Source organism: Vicugna pacos, unplaced genomic scaffold, assembly GCF_048564905.1.
Source record: "Vicugna pacos unplaced genomic scaffold, VicPac4 scaffold_17, whole genome shotgun sequence".
NCBI lineage: Eukaryota > Metazoa > Chordata > Mammalia > Artiodactyla > Camelidae > Vicugna > Vicugna pacos.
This window is the reverse complement of record NW_027328738.1, coordinates 7,810,508-7,835,204: the sequence shown is the minus strand read 5'-3', so window position 1 is coordinate 7,835,204 and position 24,697 is coordinate 7,810,508.

The following is a 24,697-nucleotide window of genomic DNA, read 5'->3' as shown; positions in this document are numbered from 1 at the left end:
ATATTCTAAATTTTATATTCAGTATTCTGTAGTATATACTCTAAATTCTGTGTTCTGAATTCCATGTTCTAAATTTTGGGTTCTGTATTCCATTTTCCATATTCTATATTTGTGTTCTATATTATATATACTTTATTCTATATTCTGCATTCCGTATCCTATATTCTAAATTCTGAGTTCTACATTCTATATTCTAAGTTCTATACTCAGTATTCTGTATTCTATATTCTAAATTCTGTGTTTTAAATTCCATGTTCTAAATTCTGGGTTCTATATTCTCTATTCTATTTTCTATATTCTGTGTTCTACATTCGATATTCTAAATACTTTATTCAGCATTCTGTGTTCTATATTCTAAATTCTGTGTTCTACATTCTATATTCTAAATTCTATTTTCAGTTGTATGTATTCTATATTCTAAATTCAGTGTTCTGCATTCCATATTCTAAATTCTGGGTTCTGTATTCTGTTTTCCATATTCTATATTCTGTGTTCTACATTCTATATTCTGTATTCTATATTCTGCATTCCGTATTCTACATTCCATATTCTTGCTCTACATTCTATATTCTAAATTCTATATTCACTATTCTGTATTCTATATTCTAAATATTGTGTTCTGCATTCCATGTTCTAAATTCTGCGTTCTAATTTCTATACTCTATATTCTATATTCTTTGTTCTTCATTGTATATTCTATATTCTATATTCAGTATTCCATATTCTATATTCTATATTCTGGGTTCTGCATTCCATGTTCTAAAATCCATATTCAGTATTCTGTATTCTATATTCTAATTTCTGAGTTCTGCTTTCCATGTTCTAAATTCTATATTCAGTATTCTGTATTCTATATTCTAATTGCTTTTTTCCGCATTCTACTTTCTAAATTCTATATTAAGTATTCTGTATTCTATATTGTAAATTCTGTGTTCCGCATTTTATGTTCTAAATACTATATTCAGTATTCAGTATTCTATATTCTAAATTCTGTGTTCGGCATGCCATGTTAAAATTCTGGGTTCTATATTCTATATTCTATAATTAATATTCTGTGTTCTACATTCTATATTCTAAATTCTATATTCAGTATTCTGTATTTTATATTCCAAATTCTGTGTTCTGCATTTCATGTTCTAAATTCTGCGTTCTATAATCTGTTTTCAATATTCTAAATTCTGTGTTCTACATTCTATATTCTGTATTCAGTGTTCTGCAATACGTATTCTGCATTCCATATACTGTGTTCTACATTCTATATTCTAAATTAGATATTCAGTATTCTGTATTCTATATTCTAAATTCTGTGTTCTACATTCCATGATATAAATTCTGGGTTCTATATTCTCTATTCTTTATTCTATATTTTGTGTTCATCATTCTATATTCTATATAATATATTCTGCATTCCGTTGCCTATATACTATATTCTGTGTTGTACATTCTATATTTTAAATTCTATATTCAGTATTCTGTATTCTATATTCTATATTCTGTGTTCTGACTTACATGTTCTCAATTCTGTGTTTTGTATTCTGTTTTCCATATTCTATATTCTGTGTTCTATATTCTATAATCTGTATTCTATATTCTGCATTCCAAATTCTATATTCTATATTCTGTGTTCTACAATGTATATTCTAAATTCTATATTCAGTATTCTGTATTCTATATTCTAAATTCTGTGTTCTACATTGTATATTCATATTCTATAGTCAGTATTCGGTATTCTATATTCTAAATTCTGTGTTCTGCATTCCAAGTTCTAAATTCTGGGTTCTATATTCTCTATTCTATATTTTGTGCTCATTATTCTGTATTCTATATTCTATATTCTGCATTCCATAGTCTTTATTCTATATTCTGTGTTCTTCATTCTATATTCTAAATTCTATATTCAGTATTCTGTATTCTATATACTAAATTCTGTGTTCTACATTCTATATTCACTAATCTGTATTCTATATTCTTAATTCTGTGTTCTGCATTCCATGTTCTAAATTCTGGGTTCTATATTCTGTTTTCCATATTCTAAATTCTGTGTTCTATAATCTATATTCTGTTTTCCATATTCTGCATTCCGTATTCTACATTCCATATTCTGTGTTCTACATTCTATATTCTAAATTTTATATTCAGTATTCTGTATTCTATATTCTAAACTCTGTGTTGTGCATTCCATGTTCTAATTACTCGTTTCTGTATTCTGTTTTTAATATTCTACATTCTGTGTTATACCTTCTATATTCTGTATCATGTATTTTGCATTTCGTATTCTACATTCCATATTCTGTGTCCTACATTCTATAATCTAAATTCTATATTCAGTATTCTGTATTCTATATTCTAAATTCTCTGTTCTGCATTCCGTGTTCCAAATACAGGGTTCTATATTCTATTCTCTATATTCTATATTTTGTGTTCTACATTCTATATTCTAAATTCTATATTTAGTATTCTGTATTTTATATTGTATATTCTGAGTTCTGCATTCCATGTTCTATACTCCATATTCTGTATTCTGTATTTTATATACTAAATACTGAATTCTGCTTTCCATGTTCTAAATTCTGGGTTCTATATTCTCAACTCTAAATTCTCTATTCTGTGTTCTACATTGTATATTCTTAATTCTATATTCAGTATTCTGTTTTTTATATTCTATATTCTGTGTTCAACATTCTATATTTGAAATTCTATATTCAGTATTCTGTTTTCTATATTCTAAATTCTGTGTTCTGCATTCAATGTTCTCAATTCTGGGTTTTGTATTCTGTTTTCCATATTCTATATTCTGTGTTCTACATTCTATATTCTGTATTCTATATTCTGCTTTCCGTATTCTATATTCTATATTCTGTTTTCTACATTGTATATTCTAAATTCTATATTCAGTATTCTGCATTCTATATTCTAAATTCTGTGTTCTAAATTGTATATTCATTTTCTATATTCAGTATTCGGTTTTGTATATTCTAAATTCTGTGTTCTACATTCTAAATTCTAAATTCTATATTCAGTAGTCTGTATTCTATATTCTAAATTCTGTGTTTTGCATTCCATGTTCTAAATGCTGGGTTCTATATTCTGTTTTCCATATTCTAAATTCTGTGTTCTACATTCTATATTCTGTACTCAATATTCTGCATTCCCTATTCTATATTCTATACTCTGTGTTCTACATTCTATATTCTAAATTCTATATTCAGTATTCTGTATTCTATATTCTAAATATTGTGTTCTGCATTCCATGTTCTAAATTCTGGGTTCTAATTTCTATACTCTATATTCTATATTCTTTGTTCTTCATTGTATATTCTATATTCTATATTCAGTATTCCATATTCTATATTCTATATTCTGGGTTCTGCATTCCATGTTCTAAAATCCATATTCAGTATTCTGTATTCTATATTCTATATTCTGAGTTCTGCTATCCATGTTCTAAATTATATATTCAGTATTCTGTATTCTATAATCTAATTGCTGTGTTCCGCATTCTATGTTCTAAATTCTATATTAAGTATTCTGTATTCTATATTGTAAATTCTGTGTTCCGCATTCTATGTTCTAAATTCTTTATTCAGTATTCTGTATTCTTTATTCTAAATTCTGTGTTCGGCATTCCATGTTCAAAATACTGGGTTCTACATTCTATATACTATAATCTATATTCTGTGTTCTACATTCTATATTCTAAATTTTATATTCAGTATTCTGTGGTATATACTCTAAATTCTGTGTTCTGAATTCCATGTTCTAAATTTTGGATTCTGTATTCTGTTTTCCATATTCTATATTTGTGTTCTATATTATATATACTTTATTCTATATTCTGCATTCCGTATCCTATATTCTAAATTCTGAGTTCTACATTCTATATTCTAAGTTCTATACTCAGTATTCTGTATTCTATATTCTAAATACTGTGTTCTGCATTCCAAGTTCTAAATTCTGGGTTCTATATTCTCTATTCTATATTTTGTGTTCATCATTCTATATTCTATATGCTTTATTCTGCATTCCGTAGTCTATATTCTATATTCTGTGTTCTTCATTCTATATTCTAAATTCTATATTCAGTATTCTGTATTCTATATACTAAATTCTGTGTTCTATATTCCATATTCACTAATCTGTATTCTATATTCTAAATTCTGTGTTCTGCATTCCATATTCTTAATTCTGGGTTCTATATTCTGTTTTCCATTTTCTAAATTCTGTGTTCTACATTCTATATTCTGTTTTCCATTTTCTGCTTTACGTATTCTACATTCCATATTCTGTGTTCTACATTCTATATTCTAAATTTTATATTCAGTATTCTGTGGTATATACTCTAAATTCTGTGTTCTGAATTCCATGTTCTAAATTTTGGATTCTGTATTCTGTTTTCCATATTCTATATTTGTGTTCTATATTATATATACTTTATTCTATATTCTGCATTCCGTATCCTATATTCTAAATTCTGAGTTCTACATTCTATATTCTAAGTTCTATACTCAGTATTCTGTATTCTATATTCTAAATTCTGTGTTCTAAATTCCAAGTTCTAAATTCTGGGTTCTATATCCTCTATTCTATTTTCTATATTCTGTGTTCAACATTCGATATTCTAAATACTTTATTCAGCATTCTGTGTTCTATATTCTAAATTCTGTGTTCTACATTCTATATTCTAAATTCTATTTTCAGTTGTATGTATTCTATATTCTAAATTCAGTGTTCTGCATTCCATGTTCTAAATTCTGGGTTCTGTATTCTGTTTTCCATATTCTATATTCTGTGTTCTACATTCTATATTCTGTATTCTATATTCTGCATTCCGTATTCTACATTCCGTATTCTGTGTTCTATATTCTATATTCAAAATTTTATATTTAGTATTCTGTATTCTATATTCTAAACTCTGTGTTGTGCATTCCATGTTCTAAATTCTCGTTTCTGTATTCTGTTTTCCATATTCTACATTCTGTGTTCTACATTCTATATTCTGTATCCTATATTCTGCTTTCCGTATTCTATATTCTTTATTCTGTTTTCTGCATTGTATATTCTAAATTCTATATTCAGTATTCTTTATTCTATATTCTAAATTCTGTGTTCTACATTGTATATTCATATTCTATAATCAGTATTCGGTTTTGTATATTCTAAATTCTGTGTTCTACATTCTAAATTCTTAATTCTATATTCAGTAGTCTGTATTCTATATTCTAAATTCTGTGTTTTGTATTCGATGTTCTAAATGCTGGGTTCTATATTCTGTTTTCCATATTCTATATTCTGTGTTCTACATTCTATATTCTGTACTCAATATTCTGCATTCCGTTTTCTATATTCTATAGTCTGTGTTCTACATTCTATATTCTAAATTCTATATTCAGTATTCTGTATTCTATATTCTAAATATTGTGTTCTGCATTCCATGTTCTAAATTCTGGATTCTATATTCTATACTCTATATTCTATATTCTGTGTTCTTCATTGTATATTCTAAATTCTATATTCAGTATTCCGTATTCTATATTCTATATTCTGGGTTCTGCATTCCATGTTCTAAAATCTATATTCAGTTTTCTGTATTCTATATTCTATATTCTGAGTTCTGCTATCCATGTTCTAAATTATATATTCAGTATTCTGTATTCTATATTCTAATTGCTGTGTTCCGATTTTCTATGTTCTAAATTCTATATTAAGTATTCTGTATTTTATATTGTAAATTCTGTGTTCCGCATTCTATGTTCTAAATTCTTTATTCAGGATTCTGTATTCTGTAAACTAAATTCTGTGTTCGGCATTCCATGTTCAAAATACTTGGTTCTACATTCTATATACTATAATCTATATTGTGTGTTCTACATTCTATATTCTTAATTCTATATTCAGTATTCTGTATTTTATATTCCAAATTTTGTGTTCTGCATTCCATGTTCTAAATTGGGGGTTCTATATTCTGTTTTCCATATTCTATTTTCAGTTTTATGTATTTTATATTCTATATTCAGTGTTCTGCATTCCATGTTCTAAATTCTGGGTTCTGTATTCTGTTTCCATATTCTATATTCTGTGTTCTATATTCTATATTCTGTATTCTTTATTCTGCATTCCGTATTCTACATTCCATATTCTGTGTTCTACATTCTATATTCAAAATTTTATATTCAGTATTCTGTATTCTATATTCTAAATTCTGTGTTCTGCATTCCATGTTCTAAATTCTGGGTTCTATATTCTCTATTCTATATCCTATATTCTGTGTTCTAAATTCTATATTCTAAATTCTATATTCAGTATTTCGTATTCTATATTTTATATTCTGTGTTCTGCATTCCATGTTCTATAATCCATATTCGGTATTCTGTATTCTATATACTAAATACTGTATTCTCTTTTCCATGTTCTAAATTCTGGGTTCTATATTTTCTATTCTATATTCTATATTCTGTGTTCATTTTTCTATATTCTATATTTTATATTCTGCATTCCGAACCCTATATCCTGTATTCTGTGTTCTACATTATATTCTGTATTCAATATTCTGCATTCCGTATCTATCATTACATATTCTGTGTTCTAAATTCTATATTCTAATTTTGATACTCAGTATTCTGTATTCTATTTCCTAAATTCTTTGTTCTACATTCCATGTTCTTATTTCTGGGTTCTATATTTTCTGTTCTATATTCTATATTCTGTGTTAATCATTCTATATTCTATATCCTATATTCTGCATTCTGAAGTCTATATTCCAGATTCTGTGTTCTACATTCTATATTCTGTATTCTATATTTTGCATTCCGTATTCTACATTGTATATTCTGTGTCCTTGATTGTATAATCTAAATTCTCTGTTCAGTATTCCGTATTCTATATTCGATACTTTGTGTTCTGCATTCTATATTCTAAATTCTATATTCACTATTCTGTATTTTATATTCCAAATTTTGTGTTCTGCATTCCATCTTCTAAATTCTGGGTTCTATATTCTGTTTTCAATATTCTAAATTCTGTGTTCTACATTCTATATTCTGTATTCAATATTCTGCATTCCGTATTCTACATTCCATATACTGTGTTCTACATTCTATATTCTAAATTCGATATTCAGTATTCTGTATTCTATATTCTAAATTCTGTGGCTTATATTCCATGTTTTAAATTTTGGGTTCTATATTCTCTATTCTTTATTCTATATTTTGTGTTCATCATTCTATATTCTATATGCTATATTCTGCATTCCGTAGTCTATATTCTATATTCTGTGTTCTTCATTCTATATTCTAAATTCTATATTCAGTATTCTGTATTCTATATACTAAATTCTGTGTTCTATATTCCATATCCACTAATCTGTATTCTATATTCTAAATTCTGTGTTCTGCTTTCCATGTTCTTAATTCTGGGTTCTATATTCTGTTTTCCATATTCTAAATTCTGTGTTCTACATTCTATATTCTGTTTTCCATATTCTGCTTTCCGTATTCTACATTCCATATTCTGTGTTCTACATTCTATATTCTAAATTTTATATTCAGTATTCTGTAGTATATACTCTAAATTCTGTGTTCTGAATTCCATGTTCTAAATTTTGGGTTCTGTATTCCATTTTCCATATTCTATATTTGTGTTCTATATTATATATACTTTATTCTATATTCTGCATTCCGTATCCTATATTCTAAATTCTGAGTTCTACATTCTATATTCTAAGTTCTATACTCAGTATTCTGTATTCTATATTCTAAATTCTGTGTTTTAAATTCCATGTTCTAAATTCTGGGTTCTATATTCTCTATTCTATTTTCTATATTCTGTGTTCTACATTCGATATTCTAAATACTTTATTCAGCATTCTGTGTTCTATATTCTAAATTCTGTGTTCTACATTCTATATTCTAAATTCTATTTTCAGTTGTATGTATTCTATATTCTAAATTCAGTGTTCTGCATTCCATATTCTAAATTCTGGGTTCTGTATTCTGTTTTCCATATTCTATATTCTGTGTTCTACATTCTATATTCTGTATTCTATATTCTGCATTCCGTTTTCTACATTCCATATTCTTGCTCTACATTCTATATTCTAAATACTATATTCACTATTCTGTATTCTATATTCTAAATATTGTGTTCTGCATTCCATGTTCTAAATTCTGCGTTCTAATTTCTATACTCTATATTCTATATTCTTTGTTCTTCATTGTATATTCTATATTCTATATTCAGTATTCCATATTCTATATTCTATATTCTGGGTTCTGCATTCCATGTTCTAAAATCCATATTCAGTATTCTGTATTCTATATTCTAATTTCTGAGTTCTGCTTTCCATGTTCTAAATTCTATATTCAGTATTCTGTATTCTATATTCTAATTGCTTTTTTCCGCATTCTACTTTCTAAATTCTATATTAAGTATTCTGTATTCTATATTGTAAATTCTGTGTTCCGCATTTTATGTTCTAAATACTATATTCAGTATTCAGTATTCTATATTCTAAATTCTGTGTTCGGCATGCCATGTTAAAATTCTGGGTTCTATATTCTATATTCTATAATTAATATTCTGTGTTCTACATTCTATATTCTAAATTCTATATTCAGTATTCTGTATTTTATATTCCAAATTCTGTGTTCTGCATTTCATGTTCTAAATTCTGCGTTCTATAATCTGTTTTCAGTATTCTAAATTCTGTGTTCTACATTCTATATTCTGTATTCAGTGTTCTGCAATACGTATTCTGCATTCCATATACTGTGTTCTACATTCTATATTCTAAATTAGATATTCAGTATTCTGTATTCTATATTCTAAATTCTGTGTTCTACATTCCATGATATAAATTCTGGGTTCTATATTCTCTATTCTTTATTCTATATTTTGTGTTCATCATTCTATATTCTATATAATATATTCTGCATTCCGTTGCCTATATACTATATTCTGTGTTGTACATTCTATATTTTAAATTCTATATTCAGTATTCTGTATTCTATATTCTATATTCTGTGTTCTGACTTACATGTTCTCAATTCTGTGTTTTGTATTCTGTTTTCCATATTCTATATTCTGTGTTCTATATTCTATAATCTGTATTCTATATTCTGCATTCCAAATTCTATATTCTATATTCTGTGTTCTACAATGTATATTCTAAATTCTATATTCAGTATTCTGTATTCTATATTCTAAATTCTGTGTTCTACATTGTATATTCATATTCTATAGTCAGTATTCGGTATTCTATATTCTAAATTCTGTGTTCTGCATTCCAAGTTCTAAATTCTGGGTTCTATATTCTCTATTCTATATTTTGTGCTCATTATTCTGTATTCTATATTCTATATTCTGCATTCCATAGTCTTTATTCTATATTCTGTGTTCTTCATTCTATATTCTAAATTCTATATTCAGTATTCTGTATTCTATATACTAAATTCTGTGTTCTACATTCTATATTCACTAATCTGTATTCTATATTCTTAATTCTGTGTTCTGCATTCCATGTTCTAAATTCTGGGTTCTATATTCTGTTTTCCATATTCTAAATTCTGTGTTCTATAATCTATATTCTGTTTTCCATATTCTGCATTCCGTATTCTACATTCCATATTCTGTGTTCTACATTCTATATTCTAAATTTTATATTCAGTATTCTGTATTCTATATTCTAAACTCTGTGTTGTGCATTCCATGTTCTAATTACTCGTTTCTGTATTCTGTTTTTAATATTCTACATTCTGTGTTATACCTACTATATTCTGTATCATGTATTTTGCATTTCGTATTCTACATTCCATATTCTGTGTCCTACATTCTATAATCTAAATTCTATATTCAGTATTCTGTATTCTATATTCTAAATTCTCTGTTCTGCATTCCGTGTTCCAAATACAGGGTTCTATATTCTATACTCTATATTCTATATTTTGTGTTCTACATTCTATATTCTAAATTCTATATTTAGTATTCTGTATTTTATATTGTATATTCTGAGTTCTGCATTCCATGTTCTATACTCCATATTCTGTATTCTGTATTTTATATACTAAATACTGAATTCTGCTTTCCATGTTCTAAATTCTGGGTTCTATATTCTCAACTCTAAATTCTCTATTCTGTGTTCTACATTGTATATTCTAAATTCTATATTCAGTATTCTGTTTTTTATATTCTATATTCTGTGTTCAACATTCTATATTCGAAATTCTATATTCAGTATTCTGTTTTCTATATTCTAAATTCTGTGTTCTGCATTCAATGTTCTCAATTCTGGGTTTTGTATTCTGTTTTCCATATTCTATATTCTGTGTTCTACATTCTATATTCTGTATTCTATATTCTGCTTTCCGTATTCTATATTCTATATTCTGTTTTCTACATTGTATATTCTAAATTCTATATTCAGTATTCTGCATTCTATATTCTAAATTCTGTGTTCTAAATTGTATATTCATTTTCTATATTCAGTATTCGGTTTTGTATATTCTAAATTCTGTGTTCTACATTCTAAATTCTAAATTCTATATTCAGTAGTCTGTATTCTATATTCTAAATTCTGTGTTTTGCATTCCATGTTCTAAATGCTGGGTTCTATATTCTGTTTTCCATATTCTAAATTCTGTGTTCTACATTCTATATTCTGTACTCAATATTCTGCATTCCCTATTCTATATTCTATACTCTGTGTTCTACATTCTATATTCTAAATTCTATATTCAGTATTCTGTATTCTATATTCTAAATATTGTGTTCTGCATTCCATGTTCTAAATTCTGGGTTCTAATTTCTATACTCTATATTCTATATTCTTTGTTCTTCATTGTATATTCTATATTCTATATTCAGTATTCCATATTCTATATTCTATATTCTGGGTTCTGCATTCCATGTTCTAAAATCCATATTCAGTATTCTGTATTCTATATTCTATATTCTGAGTTCTGCTATCCATGTTCTAAATTATATATTCAGTATTCTCTATTCTATAATCTAATTGCTGTGTTCCGCATTCTATGTTCTAAATTCTATATTAAGTATTCTGTATTCTATATTGTAAATTCTGTGTTCCGCATTCTATGTTCTAAATTCTTTATTCAGTATTCTGTATTCTTTATTCTAAAATCTGTGTTCGGCATTCCATGTTCAAAATACTGGGTTCTACATTCTATATACTATAATCTATATTCTGTGTTCTACACTCTATATTCTAAATTTTATATTCAGTATTCTGTGGTATATACTCTAAATTCTGTGTTCTGAATTCCATGTTCTAAATTTTGGATTCTGTATTCTGTTTTCCATATTCTATATTTGTGTTCTATATTATATATACTTTATTCTATATTCTGCATTCCGTATCCTATATTCTAAATTCTGAGTTCTACATTCTATATTCTAAGTTCTATACTCAGTATTCTGTATTCTATATTCTAAATACTGTGTTCTGCTTTCCAAGTTCTAAATTCTGGGTTCTATATTCTCTATTCTATATTTTGTGTTCATCATTCTATATTCTATATGCTTTATTCTGCATTCCGTAGTCTATATTCTATATTCTGTGTTCTTCATTCTATATTCTAAATTCTATATTCAGTATTCTGTATTCTATATACTAAATTCTGTGTTCTATATTCCATATTCACTAATCTGTATTCTATATTCTAAATTCTGTGTTCTGCATTCCATATTCTTAATTCTGGGTTCTATATTCTGTTTTCCATTTTCTAAATTCTGTGTTCTACATTCTATATTCTGTTTTCCATTTTCTGCTTTACGTATTCTACATTCCATATTCTGTGTTCTACATTCTATATTCTAAATTTTATATTCAGTATTCTGTGGTATATACTCTAAATTCTGTGTTCTGAATTCCATGTTCTAAATTTTGGATTCTGTATTCTGTTTTCCATATTCTATATTTGTGTTCTATATTATATATACTTTATTCTATATTCTGCATTCCGTATCCTATATTCTAAATTCTGAGTTCTACATTCTATATTCTAAGTTCTATACTCAGTATTCTGTATTCTATATTCTAAATTCTGTGTTCTAAATTCCAAGTTCTAAATTCTGGGTTCTATATCCTCTATTCTATTTTCTATATTCTGTGTTCAACATTCGATATTCTAAATACTTTATTCAGCATTCTGTGTTCTATATTCTAAATTCTGTGTTCTACATTCTATATTCTAAATTCTATTTTCACTTGTATGTATTCTATATTCTAAATTCAGTGTTCTGCATTCCATGTTCTAAATTCTGGGTTCTGTATTCTGTTTTCCATATTCTATATTCTGTGTTCTACATTCTATATTCTGTATTCTATATTCTGCATTCCGTATTCTACATTCCGTATTCTGTGTTCTATATTCTATATTCAAAATTTTATATTTAGTATTCTGTATTCTATATTCTAAACTCTGTGTTGTGCATTCCATGTTCTAAATTCTCGTTTCTGTATTCTGTTTTCCATATTCTACATTCTGTGTTCTACATTCTATATTCTGTATCCTATATTCTGCTTTCCGTATTCTATATTCTTTATTCTGTTTTCTGCATTGTATATTCTAAATTCTATATTCAGTATTCTTTATTCTATATTCTAAATTCTGTGTTCTACATTGTATATTCATATTCTATAATCAGTATTCGGTTTTGTATATTCTAAATTCTGTGTTCTACATTCTAAATTCTTAATTCTATATTCAGTAGTCTGTATTCTATATTCTAAATTCTGTGTTTTGTATTCGATGTTCTAAATGCTGGGTTCTATATTCTGTTTTCCATATTCTATATTCTGTGTTCTACATTCTATATTCTGTACTCAATATTCTGCATTCCGTTTTCTATATTCTATAGTCTGTGTTCTACATTCTATATTCTAAATTCTATATTCAGTATTCTGTATTCTATATTCTAAATATTGTGTTCTGCATTCCATGTTCTAAATTCTGGATTCTATATTCTATACTCTATATTCTATATTCTGTGTTCTTCATTGTATATTCTAAATTCTATATTCAGTATTCCGTATTCTATATTCTATATTCTGGGTTCTGCATTCCATGTTCTAAAATCTATATTCAGTTTTCTGTATTCTATATTCTATATTCTGAGTTCTGCTATCCATGTTCTAAATTATATATTCAGTATTCTGTATTCTATATTCTAATTGCTGTGTTCCGATTTTCTATGTTCTAAATTCTATATTAAGTATTCTGTATTTTATATTGTAAATTCTGTGTTCCGCATTCTATGTTCTAAATTCTTTATTCAGGATTCTGTATTCTGTATACTAAATTCTGTGTTCGGCATTCCATGTTCAAAATACTTGGTTCTACATTCTATATACTATAATCTATATTGTGTGTTCTACATTCTATATTCTTAATTGTATATTCAGTATTCTGTATTTTATATTCCAAATTTTGTGTTCTGCATTCCATGTTCTAAATTGGGGGTTCTATATTCTGTTTTCCATATTCTATTTTCAGTTTTATGTATTTTATATTCTAAATTCAGTGTTCTGCATTCCATGTTCTAAATTCTGTGTTCTGTATTCTGTTTCCATATTCTATATTCTGTGTTCTATATTCTATATTCTGTATTCTTTATTCTGCATTCCGTATTCTACATTCCATATTCTGTGTTCTACATTCTATATTCAAAATTTTATATTCAGTATTCTGTATTCTATATTCTAAATTCTGTGTTCTGCATTCCATGTTCTAAATTCTGGGTTCTATATTCTCTATTCTATATCCTATATTCTGTGTTCTAAATTCTATATTCTAAATTCTATATTCAGTATTTCGTATTCTATATTTTATATTCTGTGTTGTGCATTCCATGTTCTATAATCCATATTCGGTATTCTGTATTCTATATACTAAATACTGTATTCTCTTTTCCATGTTCTAAATTCTGGGTTCTATATTTTCTATTCTATATTCTATATTCTGTGTTCATTTTTCTATATTCTATATTTTATATTCTGCATTCCGAACCCTATATCCTGTATTCTGTGTTCTACATTATATTCTGTATTCAATATTCTGCATTCCGTATCTATCATTACATATTCTGTGTTCTAAATTCTATATTCTAATTTTGATACTCAGTATTCTGTATTCTATTTTCTAAATTCTTTGTTCTACATTCCATGTTCTTATTTCTGGGTTCTATATTTTCTGTTCTATATTCTATATTCTGTGTTAATCATTCTATATTCTATATCCTATATTCTGCATTCTGAAGTCTATATTCCAGATTCTGTGTTCTACATTCTATATTCTGTATTCTATATTTTGCATTCCGTATTCTACATTGTATATTCTGTGTCCTTGATTGTATAATCTAAATTCTCTGTTCAGTATTCCGTATTCTATATTCGATACTTTGTGTTCTGCATTCTATATTCTAAATTCTATATTCACTATTCTGTATTTTATATTCCAAATTTTGTGTTGTGCATTCCATCTTCTAAATTCTGGGTTCTATATTCTGTTTTCAATATTCTAAATTCTGTGTTCTACATTCTATATTCTGTATTCAATATTCTGCATTCCGTATTCTACATTCCATATACTGTGTTCTACATTCTATATTCTAAATTCGATATTCAGTATTCTGTATTCTATATTCTAAATTCTGTGGCTTATATTCCATGTTTTAAATTTTGGGTTCTATATTCTCTATTCTTTATTCTATATTTTGTGTTCATCATTCTATATTCTATATGCTATATTCTGCATTCCGTAGTCTATATTCTATATTCTGTGTTCTTCATTCTATATTCTAAATTCTATATTCAGTATTCTGTATTCTATATACTAAATTCTGTGTTCTATATTCCATATCCACTAATCTGTATTCTATATTCTAAATTCTGTGTTCTGCTTTCCATGTTCTTAATTCTGGGTTCTATATTCTGTTTTCCATATTCTAAATTCTGTGTTCTACATTCTATATTCTGTTTTCCATATTCTGCTTTCCGTATTCTACATTCCATATTCTGTGTTCTACATTCTATATTCTAAATTTTATATTCAGTATTCTGTAGTATATACTCTAAATTCTGTGTTCTGAATTCCATGTTCTAAATTTTGGGTTCTGTATTCCATTTTCCATATTCTATATTTGTGTTCTATATTATATATACTTTATTCTATATTCTGCATTCCGTATCCTATATTCTAAATTCTGAGTTCTACATTCTATATTCTAAGTTCTATACTCAGTATTCTGTATTCTATATTCTAAATTCTGTGTTTTAAATTCCATGTTCTAAATTCTGGGTTCTATATTCTCTATTCTATTTTCTATATTCTGTGTTCTATATTCGATATTCTAAATACTTTATTCAGCATTCTGTGTTCTATATTCTAAATTCTGTGTTCTACATTCTATATTCTAAATTCTATTTTCAGTTGTATGTATTCTATATTCTAAATTCAGTGTTCTGCATTCCATGTTCTAAATTCTGGGTTCTGTATTCTGTTTTCCATATTATATATTCTGTGTTCTACATTCTATATTCTGTATTCTATATTCTGCATTCCGTATTCTACATTCCATATTCTTGTTCTACATTCAATATTCTAAATTCTATACTCACTATTCTGTATTCTATATTCTAAATATTGTGTTCTGCATTCCATGTTCTAAATTCTGCGTTCTAATTTCTATACTCTATATTCTATATTCTTTGTTCTTCATTGTATATTCTATATTCTATATTCAGTATTCCATATTCTATATTCTATATTCTGGGTTCTGCATTCCATGTTCTAAAATCCATATGCAGTATTCTGTATTCTATATTCTAATTTCTGAGTTCTGCTTTCCATGTTCTAAATTCTATATTCAGTATTCTGTATTCTATATTCTAATTGCTTTTTTCCGCATTCTACTTTCTAAATTCTATATTAAGTATTCTGTATTCTATATTGTAAATTCTGTGTTCCGCATTTTATGTTCTAAATACTATATTCAGTATTCAGTATTCTATATTCTAAATTCTGTGTTCGGCATGCCATGTTAAAATTCTGGGTTCTATATTCTATATTCTATAATTAATATTCTGTGTTCTACATTCTATATTCTAAATTCTATATTCAGTATTCTGTATTTTATATTCCAAATTCTGTGTTCTGCATTTCATGTTCTAAATTCTGCGTTCTATAATCTGTTTTCAATATTCTAAATTCTGTGTTCTACATTCTATATTCTGTATTCAGTGTTCTGCAATACGTATTCTGCATTCCATATACTGTGTTCTACATTCTATATTCTAAATTAGATATTCAGTATTCTGTATTCTTTATTCTAAATTCTGTGTTCTACATTCCATGATATAAATTCTGGGTTCTATATTCTCTATTCTTTATTCTATATTTTGTGTTCATCATTCTATATTCTATATAATATATTCTGCATTCCGTTGCCTATATACTATATTCTGTGTTGTACATTCTATATTTTAAATTCTATATTCAGTATTCTGTATTCTATATTCTATATTCTGTGTTCTGACTTACATGTTCTCAATTCTGTGTTTTGTATTCTGTTTTCCATATTCTATATTCTGTGTTCTATATTCTATAATCTGTATTCTATATTCTGCATTCCAAATTCTATATTCTATATTCTGTGTTCTACAATGTATATTCTAAATTCTATATTCAGTATTCTGTATTCTATATTCTAAATTCTGTGTTCTACATTGTATATTCATATTCTATAGTCAGTATTCGGTATTCTATATTCTAAATTCTGTGTTCTGCATTCCAAGTTCTAAATTCTGGGTTCTATATTCTCTATTCTATATTTTGTGCTCATTATTCTGTATTCTATATTCTATATTCTGCATTCCATAGTCTTTATTCTATATTCTGTGTTCTTCATTCTATATTCTAAATTCTATATTCAGTATTCTGTATTCTATATACTAAATTCTGTGTTCTACATTCTATATTCACTAATCTGTATTCTATATTCTTAATTCTGTGTTCTGCATTCCATGTTCTAAATTCTGGGTTCTATATTCTGTTTTCCATATTCTAAATTCTGTGTTCTATAATCTATATTCTGTTTTCCATATTCTGCATTCCGTATTCTACATTCCATATTCTGTGTTCTACATTCTATATTCTAAATTTTATATTCAGTATTCTGTATTCTATATTCTAAACTCTGTGTTGTGCATTCCATGTTCTAATTACTCGTTTCTGTATTCTGTTTTTAATATTCTACATTCTGTGTTATACCTTCTATATTCTGTATCATGTATTTTGCATTTCGTATTCTACATTCCATATTCTGTGTCCTACATTCTATAATCTAAATTCTATATTCAGTATTCTGTATTCTATATTCTAAATTCTCTGTTCTGCATTCCGTGTTCCAAATACAGGGTTCTATATTCTATACTCTATATTCTATATTTTGTGTTCTACATTCTATATTCTAAATTCTATATTTAGTATTCTGTATTTTATATTGTATATTCTGAGTTCTGCATTCCATGTTCTATACTCCATATTCTGTATTCTGTATTTTATATACTAAATACTGAATTCTGCTTTCCATGTTCTAAATTCTGGGTTCTATATTCTCAACTCTAAATTCTCTATTCTGTGTTCTACATTGTATATTCTAAATTCTATATTCAGTATTCTGTTTTTTATATTCTATATTCTGTGTTCAACATTCTATATTCGAAATTCTATATTCAGTATTCTGTTTTCTATATTCTAAATTCTGTGTTCTGCATTCAATGTTCTCAATTCTGGGATTTGTATTCTGTTTTCCATATTCTATATTCTGTGTTCTACATTCAATATTCTGTATTCTATATTCTGCTTTCCGTATTCTATATTCTATATTCTGTTTTCTACATTGTATATTCTAAATTCTATATTCAGTATTCTGCATTCTATATTCTAAATTCTGTGTTCTAAATTGTATATTCATTTTCTATATTCAGTATTCGGTTTTGTATATTCTAAATTCTGTGTTCTACATTCTAAATTCTAAATTCTATATTCAGTAGTCTGTATTCTATATTCTAAATTCTGTGTTTTGCATTCCATGTTCTCAATGCTGGGTTCTATATTCTGTTTTCCATATTCTAAATTCTGTGTTCTACATTCTATATTCTGTACTCAATATTCTGCATTCCCTATTCTATATTCTATACTCTGTGTTCTACATTCTATATTCTAAATTCTATATTCAGTATTCTGTATTCTATATTCTAAATATTGTGTTCTGCATTCCATGTTCTAAATTCTGGGTTCTAATTTCTATACTCTATATTCTATATTCTTTGTTCTTCATTGTATATTCTATATTCTATATTCAGTATTCCATATTCTATATTCTATATTCTGGATTCTGCATTCCATGTTCTAAAATCCATATTCAGTATTCTGTATTCTATATTCTATATTCTGAGTTCTGCTATCCATGTTCTAAATTATATATTCAGTATTCTGTATTCTATAATCTAATTGCTGTGTTCCGCATTCTATGTTCTAAATTCTATATTAAGTATTCTGTATTCTATATTGTAAATTCTGTGTTCCGCATTCTATGTTCTAAATTCTTTATTCAGTATTCTGTATTCTTTATTCTAAATTCTGTGTTCGGCATTCCATGTTCAAAATACTGGGTTCTACATTCTATATACTATAATCTATATTCTGTGTTCTACATTCTATATTCTAAATTTTATATTCAGTATTCTGTGGTATATACTCTAAATTCTGTGTTCTGAATTCCATGTTCTAAATTTTGGATTCTGTATTCTGTTTTCCATATTCTATATTTGTGTTCTATATTATATATACTTTATTCTATATTCTGCATTCCGTATCCTATATTCTAAATTCTGAGTTCTACATTCTATATTCTAAGTTCTATACTCAGTATTCTGTATTCTATATTCTAAATACTGTGTTCTGCATTCCAAGTTCTAAATTCTGGGTTCTATATTCTCTATTCTATATTTTGTGTTCATCATTCTATATTCTATATGCTTTATTCTGCATTCCGTAGTCTATATTCTATATTCTGTGTTCTTCATTCTATATTCTAAATTCTATATTCAGTATTCTGTATTCTATATACTAAATTCTGTGTTCTATATTCCATATTCACTAATCTGTATTCTATATTCTAAATTCTGTGTTCTGCATTCCATATTCTTAATTCTGGGTTCTATATTCTGTTTTCCATTTTCTAAATTCTGTGTTCTACATTCTATATTCTGTTTTCCATTTTCTGCTTTACGTATTCTACATTCCATATTCTGTGTTCTACATTCTATATTCTAAATTTTATATTCAGTATTCTGTGGTATATACTCTAAATTCTGTGTTCTGAATTCCATGTTCTAAATTTTGGATTCTGTATTCTGTTTTCCATATTCTATATTTGTGTTCTATATTATATATACTTTATTCTATATTCTGCATTCCGTATCCTATATTCTAAATTCTGAGTTCTACATTCTATATTCTAAGTTCTATACTCAGTATTCTGTATTCTATATTCTAAATTCTGTGTTCTAAATTCCAAGTTCTAAATTCTGGGTTCTATATCCTCTATTCTATTTTCTATATTCTGTGTTCAACATTCGATATTCTAAATACTTTATTCAGCATTCTGTGTTCTATATTCTAAATTCTGTGTTCTACATTCTATATTCTAAATTCTATTTTCACTTGTATGTATTCTATATTCTAAATTCAGTGTTCTGCATTCCATGTTCTAAATTCTGGGTTCTGTATTCTGTTTTCCATATTCTATATTCTGTGTTCTACATTCTATATTCTGTATTCTATATTCTGCATTCCGTATTCTACATTCCGTATTCTGTGTTCTATATTCTATATTCAAAATTTTATATTTAGTATTCTGTATTCTATATTCTAAACTCTGTGTTGTGCATTCCATGTTCTAAATTCTCGTTTCTGTATTCTGTTTTCCATATTCTACATTCTGTGTTCTACATTCTATATTCTGTATCCTATATTCTGCTTTCCGTATTCTATATTCTTTATTCTGTTTTCTGCATTGTATATTCTAAATTCTATATTCAGTATTCTTTATTCTATATTCTAAATTCTGTGTTCTACATTGTATATTCATATTCTATAATCAGTATTCGGTTTTGTATATTCTAAATTCTGTGTTCTACATTCTAAATTCTTAATTCTATATTCAGTAGTCTGTATTCTATATTCTAAATTCTGTGTTTTGTATTCGATGTTCTAAATGCTGGGTTCTATATTCTGTTTTCCATATTCTATATTCTGTGTTCTACATTCTATATTCTGTACTCAATATTCTGCATTCCGTTTTCTATATTCTATAGTCTGTGTTCTACATTCTATATTCTAAATTCTATATTCAGTATTCTGTATTCTATATTCTAAATATTGTGTTCTGCATTCCATGTTCTAAATTCTGGATTCTATATTCTATACTCTATATTCTATATTCTGTGTTCTTCATTGTATATTCTAAATTCTATATTCAGTATTCCGTATTCTATATTCTATATTCTGGGTTCTGCATTCCATGTTCTAAAATCTATATTCAGTTTTCTGTATTCTATATTCTATATTCTGAGTTCTGCTATCCATGTTCTAAATTATATATTCAGTATTCTGTATTCTATATTCTAATTGCTGTGTTCCGATTTTCTATGTTCTAAATTCTATATTAAGTATTCTGTATTTTATATTGTAAATTCTGTGTTCCGCATTCTATGTTCTAAATTCTTTATTCAGGATTCTGTATTCTGTAAACTAAATTCTGTGTTCGGCATTCCATGTTCAAAATACTTGGTTCTACATTCTATATACTATAATCTATATTGTGTGTTCTACATTCTATATTCTTAATTCTATATTCAGTATTCTGTATTTTATATTCCAAATTTTGTGTTCTGCATTCCATGTTCTAAATTGGGGGTTCTATATTCTGTTTTCCATATTCTATTTTCAGTTTTATGTATTTTATATTCTATATTCAGTGTTCTGCATTCCATGTTCTAAATTCTGGGTTCTGTATTCTGTTTCCATATTCTATATTCTGTGTTCTATATTCTATATTCTGTATTCTTTATTCTGCATTCCGTATTCTACATTCCATATTCTGTGTTCTACATTCTATATTCAAAATTTTATATTCAGTATTCTGTATTCTATATTCTAAATTCTGTGTTCTGCATTCCATGTTCTAAATTCTGGGTTCTATATTCTCTATTCTATATCCTATATTCTGTGTTCTAAATTCTATATTCTAAATTCTATATTCAGTATTTCGTATTCTATATTTTATATTCTGTGTTCTGCATTCCATGTTCTATAATCCATATTCGGTATTCTGTATTCTATATACTAAATACTGTATTCTCTTTTCCATGTTCTAAATTCTGGGTTCTATATTTTCTATTCTATATTCTATATTCTGTGTTCATTTTTCTATATTCTATATTTTATATTCTGCATTCCGAACCCTATATCCTGTATTCTGTGTTCTACATTATATTCTGTATTCAATATTCTGCATTCCGTATCTATCATTACATATTCTGTGTTCTAAATTCTATATTCTAATTTTGATACTCAGTATTCTGTATTCTATTTCCTAAATTCTTTGTTCTACATTCCATGTTCTTATTTCTGGGTTCTATATTTTCTGTTCTATATTCTATATTCTGTGTTAATCATTCTATATTCTATATCCTATATTCTGCATTCTGAAGTCTATATTCCAGATTCTGTGTTCTACATTCTATATTCTGTATTCTATATTTTGCATTCCGTATTCTACATTGTATATTCTGTGTCCTTGATTGTATAATCTAAATTCTCTGTTCAGTATTCCGTATTCTATATTCGATACTTTGTGTTCTGCATTCTATATTCTAAATTCTATATTCACTATTCTGTATTTTATATTCCAAATTTTGTGTTCTGCATTCCATCTTCTAAATTCTGGGTTCTATATTCTGTTTTCAATATTCTAAATTCTGTGTTCTACATTCTATATTCTGTATTCAATATTCTGCATTCCGTATTCTACATTCCATATACTGTGTTCTACATTCTATATTCTAAATTCGATATTCAGTATTCTGTATTCTATATTCTAAATTCTGTGGCTTATATTCCATGTTTTAAATTTTGGGTTCTATATTCTCTATTCTTTATTCTATATTTTGTGTTCATCATTCTATATTCTATATGCTATATTCTGCATTCCGTAGTCTATATTCTATATTCTGTGTTCTTCATTCTATATTCTAAATTCTATATTCAGTATTCTGTATTCTATATACTAAATTCTGTGTTCTATATTCCATATCCACTAATCTGTATTCTATATTCTAAATTCTGTGTTCTGCTTTCCATGTTCTTAATTCTGGGTTCTATATTCTGTTTTCCATATTCTAAATTCTGTGTTCTACATTCTATATTCTGTTTTCCATATTCTGCTTTCCGTATTCTACATTCCATATTCTGTGTTCTACATTCTATATTCTAAATTTTATATTCAGTATTCTGTAGTATATACTCTAAATTCTGTGTTCTGAATTCCATGTTCTAAATTTTGGGTTCTGTATTCCATTTTCCATATTCTATATTTGTGTTCTATATTATATATACTTTATTCTATATTCTGCATTCCGTATCCTATATTCTAAATTCTGAGTTCTACATTCTATATTCTAAGTTCTATACTCAGTATTCTGTATTCTATATTCTAAATTCTGTGTTTTAAATTCCATGTTCTAAATTCTGGGTTCTATATTCTCTATTCTATTTTCTATATTCTGTGTTCTACATTCGATATTCTAAATACTTTATTCAGCATTCTGTGTTCTATATTCTAAATTCTGTGTTCTACATTCTATATTCTAAATTCTATTTTCAGTTGTATGTATTCTATATTCTAAATTCAGTGTTCTGCATTCCATATTCTAAATTCTGGGTTCTGTATTCTGTTTTCCATATTCTATATTCTGTGTTCTACATTCTATATTCTGTATTCTATATTCTGCATTCCGTTTTCTACATTCCATATTCTTGCTCTACATTCTATATTCTAAATACTATATTCACTATTCTGTATTCTATATTCTAAATATTGTGTTCTGCATTCCATGTTCTAAATTCTGCGTTCTAATTTCTATACTCTATATTCTATATTCTTTGTTCTTCATTGTATATTCTATATTCTATATTCAGTATTCCATATTCTATATTCTATATTCTGGGTTCTGCATTCCATGTTCTAAAATCCATATTCAGTATTCTGTATTCTATATTCTAATTTCTGAGTTCTGCTTTCCATGTTCTAAATTCTATATTCAGTATTCTGTATTCTATATTCTAATTGCTTTTTTCCGCATTCTACTTTCTAAATTCTATATTAAGTATTCTGTATTCTATATTGTAAATTCTGTGTTCCGCATTTTATGTTCTAAATACTATATTCAGTATTCAGTATTCTATATTCTAAATTCTGTGTTCGGCATGCCATGTTAAAATTCTGGGTTCTATATTCTATATTCTATAATTAATATTCTGTGTTCTACATTCTATATTCTAAATTCTATATTCAGTATTCTGTATTTTATATTCCAAATTCTGTGTTCTGCATTTCATGTTCTAAATTCTGCGTTCTATAATCTGTTTTCAGTATTCTAAATTCTGTGTTCTACATTCTATATTCTGTATTCAGTGTTCTGCAATACGTATTCTGCATTCCATATACTGTGTTCTACATTCTATATTCTAAATTAGATATTCAGTATTCTGTATTCTATATTCTAAATTCTGTGTTCTACATTCCATGATATAAATTCTGGGTTCTATATTCTCTATTCTTTATTCTATATTTTGTGTTCATCATTCTATATTCTATATAATATATTCTGCATTCCGTTGCCTATATACTATATTCTGTGTTGTACATTCTATATTTTAAATTCTATATTCAGTATTCTGTATTCTATATTCTATATTCTGTGTTCTGACTTACATGTTCTCAATTCTGTGTTTTGTATTCTGTTTTCCATATTCTATATTCTGTGTTCTATATTCTATAATCTGTATTCTATATTCTGCATTCCAAATTCTATATTCTATATTCTGTGTTCTACAATGTATATTCTAAATTCTATATTCAGTATTCTGTATTCTATATTCTAAATTCTGTGTTCTACATTGTATATTCATATTCTATAGTCAGTATTCGGTATTCTATATTCTAAATTCTGTGTTCTGCATTCCAAGTTCTAAATTCTGGGTTCTATATTCTCTATTCTATATTTTGTGCTCATTATTCTGTATTCTATATTCTATATTCTGCATTCCATAGTCTTTATTCTATATTCTGTGTTCTTCATTCTATATTCTAAATTCTATATTCAGTATTCTGTATTCTATATACTAAATTCTGTGTTCTACATTCTATATTCACTAATCTGTATTCTATATTCTTAATTCTGTGTTCTGCATTCCATGTTCTAAATTCTGGGTTCTATATTCTGTTTTCCATATTCTAAATTCTGTGTTCTATAATCTATATTCTGTTTTCCATATTCTGCATTCCGTATTCTACATTCCATATTCTGTGTTCTACATTCTATATTCTAAATTTT